The sequence below is a fragment of the Corvus hawaiiensis genome, chromosome 22 (assembly GCF_020740725.1).
Source record: "Corvus hawaiiensis isolate bCorHaw1 chromosome 22, bCorHaw1.pri.cur, whole genome shotgun sequence".
Taxonomy (NCBI): domain Eukaryota; kingdom Metazoa; phylum Chordata; class Aves; order Passeriformes; family Corvidae; genus Corvus; species Corvus hawaiiensis.
In genome coordinates this window covers 6313485-6332857 of record NC_063234.1, presented here as the reverse complement: position 1 = coordinate 6332857, position 19373 = coordinate 6313485, and the positions used below count along the sequence as shown (strand labels likewise).

Sequence of the window (19373 nt, the reverse complement as noted above, 5' to 3'; positions counted from 1 at the left end):
CAAGCCCCGTCCAATCTGGCCTTGAACACTCCCAGGGATGGGGCAGCCACAGCTTCCCTGGGCACCCTGTGCCAGGACGTCATCACTCTCACAGGGAAGAATTTCTTTCTAATATCCAATCTAAATCTGCCCTCCATCAGCTTCATCATCTACCCTTCATCTACATTCATCCATCTATCCTTCATCAGCCTCCATCAGTTTTTGCTTGTCTTCAACAAGGAAGCTTCCCAGAGAGCTGTGTAAGCTGTATGGGAGGCCCTTCCAAAGCATTTCTTCTGGTGCCAGCAGCCTGGAAAGCCCATCTTCTGATGACAGGCCAATGGCTCCAACCAGTCACCTCTCATGCTCAAACTGAGCAGTGTCACCACCGCTCAGTGGTGGGTAAGACAGAGTTTCTGTCCAAGCTTTGGCCAAGCTGACCTGTGGTGAGACACTCAAGTGCAGATGTTCAGGTGCTGGGCACCCAACAGAGCAGATGGGGACATCACAAACACACATCAACCAAATCAGCCTTTTGTTGAATCCAACTCTCATGACTACCAGACCACAAAATGTTCCCAGAGGCAAAGAGGACCCCAGTGTGCTGGCAGTCCCTAGACAAGTGGGATCTTGAGGGACAGACAACCAACACTTGAGCAGAGTGTCACTCCACGTACAGGAAAGATGGTTGGCAGGTATCTCTGTTTTTGAAAACCAACCATGCTTAGTTATTTTTGGCTAGCTTAGGCCAAAGAGCTTAAATGAAGCTGCAGCCCAGCAATAAGTGCTGTATTTCCCATAAAGATGAAACAGAGAGATGTTTTTAATCAGAAACTACAACAGAAAGACGTTTCATGAGTAACATAAAGCTAACAAGCCCATCCATCAAAACTGGGAAATAATAACATAGCTAGATTAGAAATGGGATTAAGGCCCAAATGAGTCACCTACAAAAAGACCAGATATTGTCATGCACTGGGCATCCAAACTGGCACACAATGGTGGCCCAGTGCACCAGCATCAATAGGGTCAGATACAGCGGGACAGATGTGGGCAGAAAGTGGCAGGAGCTGAAAGGTCTCATCAGGTCTCTGCAGTGCACCATGACCAGGAATTTGGCTGAATTTTTCAGGTCAAATTCAGCAGCTCAAGGGAATGCACTTTTAAATTTGAATGGAGTTGCATTCCAAATCCTTGATTCACTTGTAGGATACCTGACATTTTACAGAAGGAGCTGGAGAACAAGGTGTGTTCCCTATGGAGCTGTTACATGACCTTTTCCTGGCACACAGTCTTTAATGGGTGATGGCTGGTCGGAAAGCCACAAAAGTCACACTGCTGGAGATGATCCATGGCTGCAGCTGTATATCAGGCACCTCCAATGACACATCCCTGGAAACAAACAGAACAGGAAATTTTGGATAAACTGTGGGGTATTTACCCAGTCAAACCATTTCAGAGGCAGACCATCTCCATGTGGAGCAGGCCTGGAGAATGGAGACGTGTGACATCAGCAGAAAACTCTCCTGATTTGTCCCTGTGCAATAGCAGACAAATGCAGCATGTTCTGTGGCCAAAACGTGCAGGTTTTTAGGATACCTGTGGGAGCATGATGCTGGGTTAGGAGCATCAGGGAATAGAGCTAAACAGGGTGTGAAATTCTGCTTTTGGCAGCAGCAGAGATGGAGGCTCCCGAAGAGCCTTCGAGAGACTGGAATGCTAACGGTTAATGACTCAAAACAATTGGCCATTTGCAAAAGCGCAGGTGCTTTGCTGACTATGCCCAAAGTAACCGCCCAGGGGCAGAGGGGTTGCACACACACACACCCCCACACACACCGAGAGGACAAACTGGGCTCTGAGACAGATCAGGGAAGAGGCCAATAAGAAGCAGATCCTGTGAGGCAGGATATTTCTTTTTATCATGTCCTCCCTTACATAATTGGCTCAGGTGTGAAAATTCCCTTCCAGGGAAGTTTCACACATCACATATAAACCTGAAATTATTAATTCCTTTCTGATGAGCCATAATTGGCTCTGCTAAGATGACAAGAGAAGCAGCTGTCATGTCTTAAAAAGTGTCATAAACCATCAAAGACCCCCGAAGTTCCCCTGATCCACCTGTTAAGTCATACAGCATAGAATTCTCTGCCCCAGGGGAGGTACTTGGGTACCTGGGTGTTCCCACCAAGCCTGAGCATATATTAACTCATTGAATGTTGCATTTTGCGGGCTTCCTCCATGGATCCCTGATGGATCAAGACTGTGAATATCACTTTGACCAATTTACATCAAAATTGCAACAACCAGGTTTTGTCCCTGGACCCACTGGTGGGTGGTAACTATATAACTATTCTGTTCTTATCCGTTCTTTCTCTTTCTTTTCCCTTATACATCTTCTTAAATGTTCTTTTTATGCTTTTGTATTACTATAGATAATAACCAAATCAGCTACATAGCCATTTTCTATTGAAACCAAACTGTTCTAAAATAAGCCCTACATACATATGTATTTATAAGCACTGATCATTCAGTGTTATTTCACTCTAATCCACCCCAAAGCATCTATTAATCTGGGTTACCTTCTTCTTCTGGGGTGGGTTGTAACAGAATCAACATTCTGCCTGTGAGAATGGGATGAAGGAAGAGGCAAATAAATCCCTTTTTCTCTGGCCAGGTGGTTTCCTTCTGACAAACGATGGCTGCAGTTCAGGCAGATCTGGTTTTACAGCTGCCCTGTGCCAGCCTGACATGCCTACAACTCTGCTCTAGCAAATCACTGAAACAATTGCTCATTCTGTGAGGAAAGCCAGCGGCTAATTACAGGCATGTAACATGATCCCAGCAAAGGAAGAGCTCTCCAGGGCTGGCTTTCCACACACCGCCCAAGGGTGCATCTCAGTGCCCTCTTTTACATGCACATACTTCCCTTTGCACATCCCAGGTGGCCTAGGAAGAGCCTGAGACTCGCCCAGCATCCCTGCACTCACCATCTCTTGGGACGCACACATACTTGACAGTGAGACCATGGGGGTTCTGGAAAATGCTGATAACAGGGAAAACTGCCCAGGTGATGGGGCAAGAGGACTGTGGTAAGAGATGACCAAGAAGGAGTGAGCAAGACATTCACTCAGTACTGAAGCATCTCTCACCAGCACCACAATTCTCTGGTGCATCACAACGAGGGCCAGAGCAGAGCTCCTCATTCAAAGGTGAGCTCTGGAGTGTGGTTGAGGTACTGGTTAAGGACGAATGGATGGAAGGCACGTGGGGTGTTGCAGACGCCAGTCTGTGAGAGAAATGTTAAATGATGGGCATGCAGAGCTGTCTCAGCCAGGCTGCCCCAGCCCAATCACCTGCCTACTTCTTGCCAGCTGATCCTTTGGATGCAGCTGGTGCTCTGCCCACCTGCAGATCAAGGTGGCCCATGCAGAGCAGGGGAAGACATCCTCCGGGTCAGGAATCACAGATTGTTTCTTGGGATCTGGGAACTCCCTATGGCAGCAAGATCTCCTAAGCCCTAGATGAGAGGCACAGAGACACCCATGCCAAAAGAGGAAGGAGAGTCCCATGGAATGGCCTGAGCCATGCTCCACATCATACTCCCACTTGAGCCAGGGAAGTTCCCCAGGAATCGATGCTGAACAGGACATTCAGTATCCACAAGTTGTTTCTGGCCCATCTGTCCAAGAAGGAAGAGTGATGGATGGTCTTCAGAGTCCTGACCATGACAGGGGCTCAGCCAGGCTCTCCAGCTCTGACAGAGATTGATGACTGGACAGAATGGGCTTCTGTGGGAGCAGGGCAAGCACCAGCACCCCCTCCCTGCCGTGCTGCAGAACGGTGGGGGGGAGCAGGGCCAGCTCAGAGACCACAATGTCCCCGATTGGCAGAGACAGATCCATTCTCCACCGCTGCTCAGGAATGTGGCTCGAGGTGGAGCACCAGGTGCTGGAAGGAGGGTAGCAGTCAGTCTCACCCTCCAAGAAAAATACCGGCCCTGCTCACCAAAGGAAAGGAGCAGAAGCAGCTCCTGCACAGCCAGATTTATGGGCCCCAGCAGGCTGAAAAAATCCAGTGAACGTTTCGGCAAATCCAGCCTCCATCAGAAGTTACAGAGTGATAGGTGTAAGTCCCAGCCAGACTCGCAGCTGCTGCCTCTCCTGAGCCAGCTCCGGGCCGCCAGTGAAGTCACCTTCACACCTCAGGTTGTGGGGATGGCAGTGGGGTCAGTAAGGGTGGCGGTGGGCGCACCACTGGCACCACCCTGAATGTGTTTCTGCAACAGGACAAGCAGCTGGGGGCTGGCTGGGGGATGCACTGGAGGAAACATCACGCTGAATGGATGGGACAGTTTTTAGAGGAGCTCTGATGAGCACAGGGCTCATTTACAGAAAAAGTTGGAAATGGGTCAGGGTTGATCCCAGCATCCCCTTTCCAGGTCCCAAGCTGGGTCACCTTCTCTGGTATCATCTTCCAGGACTCATACCCTGTTTGCAAACATTTCCTGTTGCCCATCAAGGGTGCCCACAAGGACCATGTCCACAAACCCCACATAGACAGCTTTCCCCTTCATGCAGGAGATTGCTGCCCCTTTCAAAGATCTCACAAGGGCACATGGTCACCAAACCTTGAACAGATGATCAAGAGGAGGAAAAAGACAGAGGCAATTCCCTTAAAAGTCATTAACATCTCCATTATTATTGACTAATGGCAGATCTCAGCCCTCACCATCCTCTTGTCCTCATCTGCAGGTTTTTTGGGACAAGGCCAGTCTCCTTGACTTTGGAAAATACCTGCCACACTGAGGGTGATAAAATTATCAACCTTCTGCAGCTGGGAGGGGACAATGCTTCCCATCTATCCTTTCATCAGCCCCATTCACCTCTTTTCTGCTCTGTCCCAGAGAAACTCCCCACCGCATCCCCCAAATTTCCAGGGCTTTTTACACAGCAAAAACAGTCCTGATCTTGAGATAACGCCTCTGTCCCAGTATGCACATGGGGAGAGATGGGAGACAAGCCTCTCTTGCAGAACCAAAACTGCTGTGTGCCCTTCACACCTGTTCTGCTGCAGGGGAGGTGTCTGAATCCCCCAGAGCCTCAGTGGTCTCCAATGAGGGGATGAGTGAGGACCCTCCTGCCAGATCATTGTTATCTGAGACACGTAATGATCCAGCTGCTGCCCCCAGCTCCACAGAAACTCCAGCATCTGTCTGGAGACAAGGCTCAGCATACCAGGTTTTTGCCTGTTCTTCCCATAGCCTGATTCTCCCTCCCAAAGGACACAATTTGAGGGTCACTCATGGTCCTTTAGCTCCACAGAAAAGTCAGCTTCTCCCTCCAGCATCTCTGAAGCTGGGCAAGCCAAGATACTGGGGCTGTGGTACATTTGGGATAGAGATGTCTTTGGGATAGAGAGCACAGGTAGAAGCACATGGACACATGCTGAGCTCTGTTATGAGGGTATGAAGAAGAGGCAGGACTCCACAGCAGTTTTTCTGCATCCCTATGCCTCTCACACAGGGCCAAATCCTCTGTCATCATATCTGGAGCCATGCAGGACCTGGCATTTGTCTGGTGTCACACCTGGGTCCTGTGCAAGGTGGCTGAGCCTGGAGCCACCATGTCCATGGAGGCATGCTGGGCTCCCAAGAAGCCCCCTCTGAGGTAAGCATGCCCTGTGCTGTGGCTGTTCTCAGTCGCAGTTTCATCTGCCCCCTGGAGCCACCATCTCTCTGACCTGGAGTACAGGGTGGGACTCAGCAAGTCAGTTCAGGGGCTTTTGCAGATTTTATAGTGCTTTTTTCATAGGTCCAAAGCAGACTGAATTCAGCCAGGCCAGCCTCTTTGGAAAGCGCTCCTGCTTCACTTTCCAAGTGGATCCATCCATTTTCTTAATGCAGCAGAGATTATGGGATAGCACTCTGTGCCTCTGTGTATCTCGCTCAGCCTTCTGAAAGCTTGTCCAGCTTCATCTCCAAACATCTAGTGCAGTTCCTGGGTTGACGGTCCTGAGATATTTTTGGGAGGAGGGCAGAGGATCCGGCTTCACACATGCCTTGTAGGCTGCATGGGAAAGTTCAGATCTTAAACAGCAAAGGATGCCCACAGAGGCTGTTCCTCCAGGCACAAATCACCAGGAGTTCCATCTCTAGTCTTTCTGCTCTTCCTAAATGAATGGTTCTTCACCCAGATTTCTCAGACTACCCCTGCAGAGAGCCCTGCTTCAGCTTCTTGCTGTGGGAGCAGCAGAGATTCAGGAGCTGCCAGGAATGGATATACAGCTTCTCTGAAGTACGGCGTGGGACTGTCCTCTCCATGTGAGACCTGCTCGTGAGCCTCTTTAGAGCCAGGAGTCAACCCCAGCCCCAGATTTTGGAACCACTTCCACTGTAACTGGACATCTCTTTCCACCCACCCCTCTGCAGCATCCCCTGTCTCTCTCCCTCTCTGTCTATGTCTTAGGTTACAATGTAAGATGTAACCAAAAGTATGTATTCTATCACCATCTGTTAAAATCAGGTGGGGCAATGTTCTTTTCTCTTCTATGACACATCCCTGATAACTCCCTCTGAGAGTTATCTGCCCCTTCTGCTAATGGGCCATCCAGCCTCACTGCATGACTCATCACATCCCATTGTGAGATGCTCTGCCCAGGGGGAGGAACCAAGCACTCCTACCTGGATATAATCTGAGGTTTGGAACACCACACTCAGCCCTTACCTACTGGATTCCCAGAGGACAGGAGCTACATAGCAATCACTGGACCTTCAGAGGAAGATCAGACCCTTCTACAGGATCACTGCCTCAACAGAACTGTATCTATCACTTCAAAGAGGACTGCAGCCACCACTTAATCAGACTGCTACCACCACCCTGACCAACAGGGTGTCAGGTCATATCCCTGACTCTTGTCAGGTTAAGCCAGTGTTTCTGTATTATTGCCTTGTTATATATACTAGTAAAGAACTGTTATTCCTGTTTCTCATATCTTTGCCTGAAAGCCCCTTAATTTCAAAATTATAATATTCAGAGGGAAGGGGGTTACATTTTCCATTCCAAGGGAGGCTCCTGCCTTCCTTGGCAGACACGTGTCTTTCAAACCAAGACAGTCTCTCCCACCCCTTCTTGGAAAGAAGCACTGGATCAGGAGGTCTGAGCATTCATCTTTGCCCCATGGTCTAAAACCTCTCCTCTGTCCTGGGAGGCTCTTTCATGCAACCACCTCTGAGCATCCCCTCCCTGCTTGTGTCCACAAGACGTGACAGAGACATCAGCCACAAGCAGACCCTGGCATTAACAGGGGTCACTCTGGGGGATTGACATCCCCTGCTTTCGGGTGTCACCCTAACACCCAGGTGATCCAGCCTCAGAAGAGCCGCTGCCTAGATGAAGTGTTGTGTTGGTGTGTCTTGGGTTACAATGTAAGGTGTAACCAAAATATGTATTCTACTCCCACCCTACATGAGCTGTTAAAATGGGTGGAGCAATGTTCTTATCGTCTCCATGACTCAGCCCTGATAACTCCCTCTGAGAAGCAGCAGCCACTCTGGGGGGGAGGGCTTTGTCCGCTAATGGGCCATCAAGGTCTTACAGAATGACTCAGAATTACATCATTCCATTGTGAGATGCCCTGCCCTGAGGGAGGAACCGAATATTCCTACCTGTATATAATCTGAGGTTTGGAACAGCACAGGGGCACTACCACTGAATTCCCAGAGGACAAGAGCTGATAACCACTACTCGTCCTCCAGGGAAGGACCAGACCTTTCTACAAGATCACTGCCTCGACAAGACCACATTCATCACTCCAATAGGACTGCAGCCACCATTTCATTGGACTGCTACTACCATCCTGACCAACAGGGTGTCAGGTCGTATCCTGACTCTGTCAGTTTAAGCCAGTGTTTCTGTACTATGGCCTTTATTTTAATTCTCCTATTAAACTGTAATTCTGACTTGGAATCTGTCACAAGATATTTGTGTGGAGTTAATTCCTCCCGCTTCAAACCACTAAATGGTGGCAAGTATGAACAGTAGGAACAAAGACAAGACGGTCATTTTGTCCTAGGAAGGGATAGCTGCTGGGTTAGGTGTTGCAGACATCAACACTTCCCTAGGAGGGAAACCTGCTGCCTGGAGCTGTGTGTGCCAAAGGCAACAGGCCTGAGATTGACCATGAAAACATATTACAAGTGTAAAAAACTTTCCACAAACACAATCTGAGTATTTGCAGTATTTTTCTCTAGGAAAACACATTTCAGAATGACTAAGTAAAGAGGGAGAGTCATAAAGCTGATGGGAGATTGGGCTCATCTCACTGTCTTCCTACTGACATTTCCCTGGGATCAGGGAACCCTGGAGTGTTCCCCAAGAGGAACATAGATACCCCTCATGCTGTCCATGTCCAAGGGTCAGTGTTTAGTGGGACATGGAGGTGAGGCAGTGACACGAGCAATGTGGGGACTTGCAGGTGATGGGGGGCTGTCAGGCCAAGGTTGCATACTTCAAGATCTGAGCATCATTTAAATTAGTGAAGCAGCCAGATAAAACAGCAAGGCCTTGTTCTCTTTTTTTTTTTTCTTAAAAAAATCTAATTTAAAAGCTCGTTACCTTCTATAAAAAAAGGGGTTTGAAGTCTTTGATTTCTCCCCCTGGGCAATCTGTAATCCCTCAGCTAAATCCCAAGCCCTTTAATTAAGACCTCAGTCATTTGAATTGTTAATGAAGATCCATTGGAGGACCATCATTCTCATTCCTGATTTCATCTTGTGCTCATTAGGGACTCCTGATTAAAATTCATCATCTCAGAAGATATTTATAACTCTCTAACTATCCCTAGACCTCATTAATTCAAAGCCACCTGTTTGGAAAGAGATGGGGGGACTTAAAAGGCATCAGGCGGGATCTGGAGCTCAGGGAACACTGTTGACTGACAGATGACAGTGTTGGCCTTGCTGCACATATTGGGACAGAGGCATTATCTCAAGATCAGGACTGTTTTTGCTGTGTAAAAAGCCCTGGAAATTTGGGGGATGGGGTGGGGAGTTTCTCTGAGTTACACCAGGGGTGTAAGGGATACCATGGGAGTAAGACATGATCCAAACTGTATTTAGTGGGGTGAGAGAAGAGAAGAGAAGAGAAGAGAAGAGAAGAGAAGAGAAGAGAAGAGAAGAGAAGAGAAGAGAAGAGAAGAGAAGAGAAGAGAAGAGAAGAGAAGAGAAGAGAAGAGAAGAGAAGAAGAGAAGGCCAAGCAGCCACTGGCCAGATGTGCCAAAGAGGAGAGAGACCCCCTCCTACATCAGTGTCCTGGAGTGTACAAGGGTATGAAGACTTGGAAACGTTGAATCATAGGAAGAGACCACCCCATGACTCCTTCTCTGTCCCAGTGGACAGACAGATCCTGCCTGTCTCAACAACTCACCAGGGACACAGCCACTGGCTCATACAGTCTGGCTGCTCCCTCCACAGTTTGCCCAACACTGTCCTGAACCCCAGTGAAGCTGAACCAGTCTCATGGACCTCAACCCTGGATAGGCCATGGGGTCCTTTTCACAGCAAAATCCCCAGTGGTAATAGAGAGGGAACCCCAAAGCATCCAGCTCTCCTTCCAACCCATACCTCAGTTTGCCTTACTCTGGGCTTTGCCTTTTGCTCTCCCACCATGTCCTCCCTTGCACCACTGGAAGCTAAGCAGAAGCTCTGCCTCTTCCACTTCTTCTTCTTGTCCCCTGCCATCACCTACATGCTGCCCTCCTTTTTCCTCTCCCCCATCCATGCTCTCTCCCATGGCTCCCTCTTCTCACCAGCTGTCCAGTCCTGAAGTTTGCCATGACTCTGCTGATCTTCTGCATCAGTTGCTTCTCCCCAAGTTCAGCCTAAATCTGGATCAGGCTCCCTGGGGCTGGGGACCAAGCCCAGGGATCACAACCATCACAAGAGGTTTCCCTGGAGTAATTTGTCCCCTTGACCCAAAAGGAACCCTTTCCTTTGGGACACTCGATGTTTTTGCTTAGCCTCATGTTCTCCTGCTTTGGGTCAGGCTTTAAATAAAAACGCCCTGTGAAAATAGGAAAAGAGTGTTGTTTCAAGGCTGTCTAATGAAATACTCCAGCACTTCAGAAATTAGACATTTTACCTTGGAAACATCTAGCAGGACTATGCTGACACTTTCACATACATCCAAGTGACTGAAACCTGAACTTGGAGCTCCTTTTGGTCCCATTGAAATCCCATTTTTTAGTGAATTACTACACATAAAAGGTCCAGCTGGCTGCTGCCACTCCTGCCCAGGTTTCACTACCCTGCAGTCCAGGTGAGTTTTGGGACAGCTCATCCCAGGCCCCTTCCACCTTGCATGTCACCACCAATGCTGTGACAGCAGTATGCAGCTCTTCAGCCGTATTCTGATGTGTGAGGCTGAGGAGAGCCCTCCTTCCTCACACAGTGGTTGAGCCCAGCCATGTTTGCACTAGTCACCACAACACAAAGCTAGAAAAAATCCCTGGGTTGCTGTGGATGACAAAGGGGGTGAATAAGAAGGATGATAAATGTACTTTGAATCTCTTTGCCTCTAGACAGACACATTTAAAAGTGACCTGCAAGGGACCTTCCCCTTTCAGTCCCAAATAATAGAAGCTCTGAATGAATTTTAACACTGGGTTTATTCCCCTTATGCTTTTTTGTTCCTGTTAGAAATTCAGGTCCCTGTGCAAGCCCCTGAATGAGTGCAATGAGGATGCAACAGGAGGGAAAAGTGAACACAAGTGAATGAAAGATGGTTTTTAAACACTTTCCAAAATGCCCGGCTTTTATCCTGCTGGAGTGGGAGAGGATGCTGTTTAACACAGTTTGCTTTGTGCTTGAGAGATTTATTTAACTCCAACAATTGTGTGGCAGTTCAGAGAAAGGAATCCTTTGTTGGAGTTACAGCTCTCCATGGCAAGCAGTCTCCATGCCTTTGCTGGAGTGAGGCCACTTTGTGCAGAAGAATGAACTGCTTATTTGGGATGGGTGACCCCAGAGCCCACTGCCTGCTGTGAGGCACAATCTGGGATGGTCCATCTGACAGCAGCTTCAAGCTTTGACTCTGTCCGTGGTAGCCGGGAAAGCACCACAGCTGTGTGAGTCCAGCCCGAAGAGCAGGGGGTCTTCTGAGCAATGGAAAGATTCAGGGTCTGGGACAAAAATCCCTGGCTGCTATGAACTTCTCTTGAACTTCCCAAAGGGACTTGCTTACATTTGAAGTTTTCCAGGTAGCATTTGAGTAAATGATGTGTGATTAACCTGTTATTTTGATATCAGAACAAAGGATGATCCACCTGGGTTGAATAGAGATAACCACACTACCTCAACAGGCCCTCAGTGTGGGAGAGGTCTTGGCAAGTTTCATGGGGGCAAAGCTGTCTTTGGAGCCTGTCTGCCTGGAGCTGGGTCCAAGGAGTATTTGGAAACAGAGCCATTGTCTTGGACCCATGACTGTGGAGCAGAGTTTCTGCACCTACAGGACTCTTCTACCTTCCATAGGTCCATGGAAAGGCATCAGTTGTAAGGATCAGCTTGGTACATATACCAAGGAGTCCCTCAGCCTTTCCCTTTGGGCCCCTTTGCTCCACAATAAGCAGATTGTTTGGAAAGATGTGGAGGTTTGGAGAGATAATTACAGGTTGGATCAGGTTGAAAGGGACCACAGTGGGATTATGGGGTCTCACCTCCCTGCCTCAGCAGTGTCATCCTAGAGCACATGGCAGAGGATTGTGTCCAGATGGTTCTGGAATATCCCCAGTGAGAGAGACTCCACACCCTTTCTGGACAAAGGGAAAGGGAAAAGGGTTGTCAAGGACAGTACCTTCCAGCTCCCACCTTCTGCTGGCAACAGGACCACCTGTGTCAAAGGAAGGGGCAGTCTTCTGCTAACAGGCACAGCACCATGATAAGTCTCTCCCAGCCCTAGCAGAGGACAGAAATCTCAATCAGGTCAAAAATATCTTTCACCAACATCTTTCCACTTTTTGACACAAATAAAAGCCATCAAGGCAAGACCATGCTGTCCCTTGGCTCTTTCCTTGAAGGACAAGGTGTGCCAGGAATGTACTTCAGCCATCCCATCCCATCCCATCCCAGTGCCTGGGTTCCAGTGATGTAGGTGTGTGGTGCAGGGTGCACATGGCCCCCACGCAGCCCACAGGCCCCCACATAGCCCAGGATTTGTGTCTGGGCCCCCACGACCCCCCGTGACCCCCATGCTACTGGGAGCTGCCAACACAAGCCACTGCCTCCCTCTTGTGGGTGAATTTGGGGAAGTATGAGGGGGAGCACCCAGGAAGCCCTGGCAAGGCTGGCACTTACAAAAACACCCCTCTCACCTCACCAAACGGGGAACACCCACCAAGTTTGGGAACACCAAACACTCTCCAGCTTCTGGGACAACAAACCTGTAGAGCCCCCAAAAGCTCATCCTGCCACAGACCTTCATGGTGGGCTCATACAGCCAAAGAGAGCCTTCCCGATGAGCTCACACAGCCAGATTCTGCTCTCTGGGTGACTGCAGAGACTGGTTCTGAGGTAAATGAGGGGACAAAAGGACATGCAATGGTGCCAGAACCACAGTTTTGGGTCATCTGTAACAGGCTGCCTGACTCTTGGGTTGGGGAAGATTTGGATCCTCCACAGGCAGAGCAAGATCAAAGAATCAGAATATCCTGAGCTGGAAGGGACCCACAAGGAGCATCAAGTCCAACTCCTGGCCCTGCACAGGACACCCCAACCTGTGCCTGAGAGCAGTGTTCAAACACTCCTGGAGCTCTGGCAGCCTCAGGGCCATGACCATTCCCTGGGGAGCCTGGGCAGTGACTGACCATCCTCTGGGGAAAGAACCTTTTCCTGAAATCCAGCCTAAATCTCCCCTGACATAAATTCATACAATTTCCTGTCACTGGGCACCAGAGAGCAGAGATTGGTGCTTGCCCCTTCACTGCCTTGGGAGGAAGCTGTGAACCCCTTCAACAGACCCTTCAGATGGCCAGTGTTGGCCAGAGCACAGGAGAAAACACGAGCCTATCCACTGCAATAACCAACCCACAGAGCATTTGGGAGCAGACAGCAACGAAGAACAGAGCAGCATCTCCACAGGATCCACTGGCTACTCAGGACTGTGGTTCCCATCTGAAAAACTCAGGTTTCTCCAAGCCCTGGGAGCTTCCAAGCCTTTGGGAGGCCATCTGAGTCCCTTCATGGAACTGGAAGGAAAAAGGGAATGGAGGGCCAAGGGAGCTATTAAAATCCCCTTCATGGGCACAATGGGTGGCAGGATAATCCCAGCTGCTCCCAGAGACACTGAGATAGCCCCAAGGGATGTTTTAAGAGGGCTGAAGATAAAAAGGCTGAAAAGAAATAGTCGGGGGAACTGAACAAGAATATGCAAACTCAGCTAAGACCTGCAAGGAACTGATAAAGGCCAGGGAAAAACAGAGAAAAATAACACTGCCAAGAGGGCTACTGGGAATAAGAAGGAATTTTGCAAATTGCAGCAAAGGGAAAGCAAATACAGTGTGAGTCAGCCCATTAATAAATGAGAAGGGAATGCAAATTAATGAGAATTCATAAGCAGCTGAGGTACTGACCTGCTTTCAGATTTTCTATTTCATTCCCAACACAACTGAGTTCTGGGAGGCGTTAACCCTTTCCTCTGTACCCTTCAGGACTGGGCATGAAAAGGGTTCAGAAAATCTGCAGTCCTGTGTCACTACATGGGCCTCCTTCAAACTCCTTCATGCACCTGTGCAAAACTTCATCGCAGCTGAATCACAACAGTCTGTGATGGATACCTCAGCCATCAGGCACCCTTCTCCTGCAAGTCCTCATTCCCATGTGGCTGGGCTTATACAAGAGACTTCAGAAGGTCTTCTTTCCCACATCCCACTCCTCTCCTTCATTCTCCTGTTCTGTTTATTTTATTGATCATAGCTGATTTGAAACAGTTTTTAGAAGTTTTTTCCAGCCAGCTAGAGCTGAGACCAGCTTCTCTTTTCACTCCTGCTGGGAACTGTGGATCTTAACCAGTATAAACCAATGCAGCTCCATTATGGCCATCAGAGGGTTCTCTGATACACCAGCACCCTTTGGCCAAAAGCAAGAGGGTCAAGGCACTGGTCATTCATAGCACACACCGGTCAGACGTCTGCTCCATTCTTCACTGTGTCTTTGGGAGGTCCCAGCACAACCTCTCTGCCGAGTGGTATCAGTTTGTTTTATGAATCAGCTCCTGTTTGATGATGTATTCATTGATCTTTGCCACCACCAACCTCTGAATTCCTCATTCCCAAACTGAAGTGCATCACTCCAGGATCCACCAGTGCCTCAGTCTGAACCTTCCTCTCCTGCTCCCAGCAGCATTATTTGCAGGGCAAGGTCCTGCAGCCTCTGAGTCACATTGATTTTTGCCCTTCACAGCAGCCCAAAGACACTTCACAGCAATCATCCTGCCAGGAGACACTTAAGGACTTTCATGTCCTGATTTTGCAAGAAGCAGCAAAATCCAGAGGCAATAGAGTTAGGGAAGCCTGTAGTTAAAGCTGTCCTGGCCTCTGACAGACATTCACTGTCTTAGCTGCACTTTCCCAGGCTGGATGCCTGCATACACTGAGCAGCTGAAGAGCATTTTCAGTTAAACCAGCACTGCTGTCAGTCAGGGAACAAAAATTTGGCTTTGGAAACCATTGGAGGGCTCTACAATTGATGCAAGAGTCAGAGATGCCACGGAGATGTGCATGGACTTCCATGGGGTTTTTTTCTCTTTCCTTGTCTGAGCCCTTAAATAAATGTGCATTTGTCTCCTGAAGGATCTGGAACTTGCACTTTCAAATGGCTTTTATAGCTCCCTACTCCAATCCTCTCCAAATTGGAATGTGGGCAGGCAGGCAGTCACACATGAAGTCCCACTTTCTCTAAGGGTCCCTCTTGTCATGTGCATTTTTACAAGCTCTTGACCTTCTGTTGGAATTAGTTGCCACTGGCTTAAGCCCTTCTTCAGAGTCTGAGCTCTGAGTAAATACTAAATGTCAAGGATGATCACCTAAAAAAGGGGCAGAGAGGTATAAGATGGGGACATTGAACTCAGTCCTCATCCACTCTTCACTCAGTCTCTCCAGTCCAAAGTACCCAGCAGGGTGCTATGCCAACTTCTTCCCAGGGTTTGTCTGTCCTAGATGTCCTACTTCAGCTCCTCATCACCTCAGCATCAAAGACCTTCCTGTGCTGTCCACACGGCAGCTCCCAGAACGGCTGTTCTTCCTGCTGATGACGCCTTTTCTTGGTCTTAAAATTGAGAATCAAACACAGTTAGAAGGGGAAAAGGGATTTTACCTCTGTATTTATTTTAAGAATTTTTAGGTGCACCATGTCCAGGTGGAATGCACTGAAATGCACCCCGCAATGCACACACCTGATAGATTGGGTATAATATTATAGGTCTTACTAATTAGCACATCTATCAAAGATTTCCCGGTGAGAGGCTCGACTGAGCCCCCTCCTCCGAGGAACCTTCCCTTTGGATGGTTCTATCTTAGTTTATAAAATCTGTTCTGGAGAGGACCTTGGTGTCTGGGGCTTTTTGATCCTTAATTATGAGGCTTCTAAGATGTTTAGTCGCAGCTTGACAAAACACGTCTAAGAATGTAGGCTAAAAAACATTAAGAATACAAAAGCTATTAAAAAGATAAATAAAAGGGGTATAAAAGAAAAGGCAAAAAATCATCATGGCATCACTGAGCCCTTCACCTCCCTCTCTTCCTCACTGAGTTTCCACTGGGGCTTCATGTAAAAGTGTCTGTGGGGGAACTGGTGGGGCAACGGATGCAAATACCTGGTCTGGGAGTGTTAAGAGATCTCCTTGGGGCCAAACTGAGCAGTCAGACTCACAGCATGGCACCACCAGCAGCAGTGGCCCGCAAGTGTACCCACCATGTATCCGAGCAAGGTCAAGTGTCTGTGTGCAGCCAAGTCCTCCCGAGTGTCAGATGGAGCCTGTGTGGGCTGTGTGTGTGGATCCTGTATTTTTAACCTGACTTCCTCTTGACCCAAATGTCTGCAAGTCCAACTGGAGCCTTAGAGCCAAAAGCCTCCCCAAAGCAGCATTGGGGTTCCAGTAAGGCACTCCAAAGTGTTTCCATACACCTATTATAACCTGCACTGCCCTTCAGAGCCACTGAACATCCCTGCCCTGGTGTCAGGCCAAGAAGACACAGAGCAGGAGGGGCAGGATGTGAATGCAGAACCTCAGAGAAGCCAGAGGACCTGCTTAGTATCGTCGAATCCTTACGGCTAGAAAAGCTCTCAAAGATCATTGAGTCCAACCATTAACCCAGAACCATCACCATGTTCACCTTTAAACCATGTCCCTAAGCATCACAACCACCCATTTTTTGAATGCTTCCAGGGATGGTGACTCTGCCATTGCCTGTGGTGGTGCCTGACCACCTTTCAGTGAAGAATTTATTTTTTTTAATATCTGATCTAAACTTCCCCTGGTGCAACTTAAAGCCATTTCCTCTTGTCCTGTTTGTTCCCTGGGAGCAGAGCCTGACCCCCACCTCCTGGGTGCACTCTTCTGTCAGGGAGTTGTGAAGAGTGAGAAGGTTCCCCCTGAGCCTCCTTTTCTTCAGCTCCCTTAGCTGCTCCTCACCAGACTTGTGCTTCAGAGCTTTCCCCAGATCTTGGCAAATGCTTGGTCACTTTTGTTCCTTTAGAGTTTGCATTAACACCAGGTAACCTCTATATCCACACCTTTTACCTTGTGCATTTCACTATGTACCCAAACTAAAATTTCCCTGCCCTTTCCAAGAGCGCACTTGGCCCTCAATCCTGTAAAGCCCTTCAGAAAGGTGCCCCAAAGGTGTTTTTTTTAATGAACACGATGCAGAAGCAGAGTTAAGCCGCAGAGCAAATTTTCCTTCACTCACATTACCTTCACCCCAGCCACAGTCAAGTTAGACACAGAGCAGGGTTAGACTTCAAAATACTTGCAATCTTGTTTAAATATTTCATTTCTTAAGCTGGTTTATAGGCCTTCTGCTTTTGGGGTGCTTAAATTGCTTTCAAAACAGACTGTCAACCCTTTTCCTCTGCAACTGGGAGGATTAGAAAAGGATTTTTATTTGAAACAAAAGCACAGAGTTGTAGGTATTCACAAAACTCCAGCATCTCAGGTTATGGGGCAAACAACTCCTGGCTGCAATAATGTCCATTGGCAGCACCTCAGCACACCCAACATTCACATGTGCTCATGCTTGGGGGTTTGTGTGAGGTCCCAGCTGTATTCTGGCACCTACAGGATTGCCAAAGAGGGGAAACAATTCAACCATCTAAAACATCAGGCTCCAGAAATCATGAGACAGGCTTAATAATCATGATTCTTTAATAGATGCTTTTTATTTGGCTGCAGCAGACAAAGCTTTAAGAAAAATACTAATTTTAGAGACACTTGCAATACTATCACCCAGGTTGGCAATGTTACACCATATAGAGCCAGAAATGCAGTCACAGCTTCATTCTTGGGTTTTAACACTTTTCACAGCCTCCAGAAAATTTCATCTTTGGATGAAAATTTTCCAGTTTTGTCATATCTGCTGTTGTTGATGCTTGTCCTTAATGTTAATGCAAAATATCTCTGGACAAAGATAATTTTCTCCCATTCTTCTCAATTTCTCCTATTTTCTCCCATTCTGGTAATTTTTTCCCATTTTCCCACACTACGCAATGGGATGCAGTTGTCCAACAGAATTCTGCACTCACCCAGGCACTCTTGGGGGATAGGACCCCTCAGATGTCCCCAAAGGACATCTCAGTGTGGCCCAGGACACATCTTGCTTTTCCGTTCTCCAAAATCACATTGTCACTACCAGCGCATTTGGGAGATGACTGTAAAACTGCAGCTGAACATCCAGTCTGGCACAGAAATGCCCTGGAGTCAGGATGTAACTGAGACCTGGCTCTGCCTCCCCCATTCCTGCACTGCCACAGGTGGGTCTCACAGCAAGCGCTGGTGTTAAGGCAGTGTTTCCTCCTATAAAACACTGTTTTCAGTTACTTACATTTCACCAGACTTTAACCACTGGGCAATTTTCCACCTCAGCCAGCCTCTGCCTGCCTTTATAGCCACTAGAGGGAAAAGGGGGTTTCTAGGGAAAAAAATCACATCGTCCTGAGGCAAGCAGTTCAGGTAGGACAGTTTCTTGGCATTAACTGATACTGTAGAAGGTGTCTACACAATTGTCTCTCCCATAGACACCTGGTGTCTTTTGATGATCCAATACATCCCACCCCCAGTTTGGGCTGGATTGTCAGAAGGGAAATCTAGGTCAGAAGAGTTGGCGCAAGGAGAAACGGCACTTGGTCTTTGCTTAAAGAATTTGTCTGTGTGTATGTGAGTGCCTGTATCTCAAGGTTACCATGACTTCTGCCAAGTTATGAGCATCATAAAAACTCGTGTTCACACATAACTAGAGGACACCCAAGGATCCAGTCTTTCTAAGAATCTTTCCTCTCCATTCTTGTTGTACAGTTCATGGAGATGGGATTTTAGCTAGTGAAGGGCATCTTAGAGCATTTCAACCACTGGCAGTATGCCCCCAAGGGTAAGAGACACAATACTCTAGAAGAACTCATCCCAGATTTATGCAAACACTCTATTTGCTCCACATAGTCCAGCAATGGAACACTAGGAAGGAAAAGAAGCTGAAAGAAATGGACCAGGATAAAAAAAGCAATGTGAGGTGGGAGTCAAATTAATGTAGGTGACACAACATGGTGATACAGGGCCATGCTGTCAGCACTGGGATTTGGGAAGGGCCACAATGGCAGGTTAAGTAGCAAAAGGCAGGAGGCAAAGGGGACTTCAGAAAGGCAAGGTGTCCTGTGGATGTTCCTGCTGGCAGCTGGAATCAAGATTTAGTTGAACATGGCTGTCAGGCATCTATAGCTGTACCAGGGCCTGACAGAGGACTGAAGTCCTAGTGAAATCCTAGTCCAGCCAGATCACGTCTTAAATGTCCCTCCACGCCAGATGAGAGGGTAAGTGCACATTTCTCTCTCCATCTCATCCTCTGGAGAGGGAAGGAAAAATGGTAGAGGGGAAGAAAGGAGAAATGGATAGAGAACAGCACAGTCTAAGCCTTGTTAACTCCAGCTGTGAAATTTCCAAAAGACAGGACTTGCCCTTCATGAGCACCAAGGACCAACACTCAGCACCAGCAAGACACACAGTTTCCTCACAAGTGAAATGCCACAGCATGAAAGGGAGCCCTGACTGAAGCCAGGTGGAGGGCACAGCCTCTGACACTTGATGTAGATGTTAATGAGCATGTCTGTGCTGGAATAAAGGAGCTCAGCATGTTG

The 19373-nt window shown here is 48.1% G+C and overlaps 1 long non-coding RNA gene across 1 annotated transcript in view; it reads right to left on the bottom strand.

Moving 5' to 3' along the window:
• Nucleotides 1-778: 778 nt before the first annotated feature.
• The window catches only part of LOC125337235, a 39893-nt gene continuing 21298 nt past the window's right edge, over nucleotides 779-19373 (bottom strand). Inside the window, exons 3-5 of the long non-coding RNA XR_007207998.1 lie at nucleotides 13604-15296; nucleotides 11830-11930; nucleotides 779-1371 (exon numbers count right to left, since the gene is read on the bottom strand). This is a non-coding gene — a long non-coding RNA (uncharacterized LOC125337235). The remainder of the gene's footprint in view (nucleotides 1372-11829; nucleotides 11931-13603; nucleotides 15297-19373) is intronic.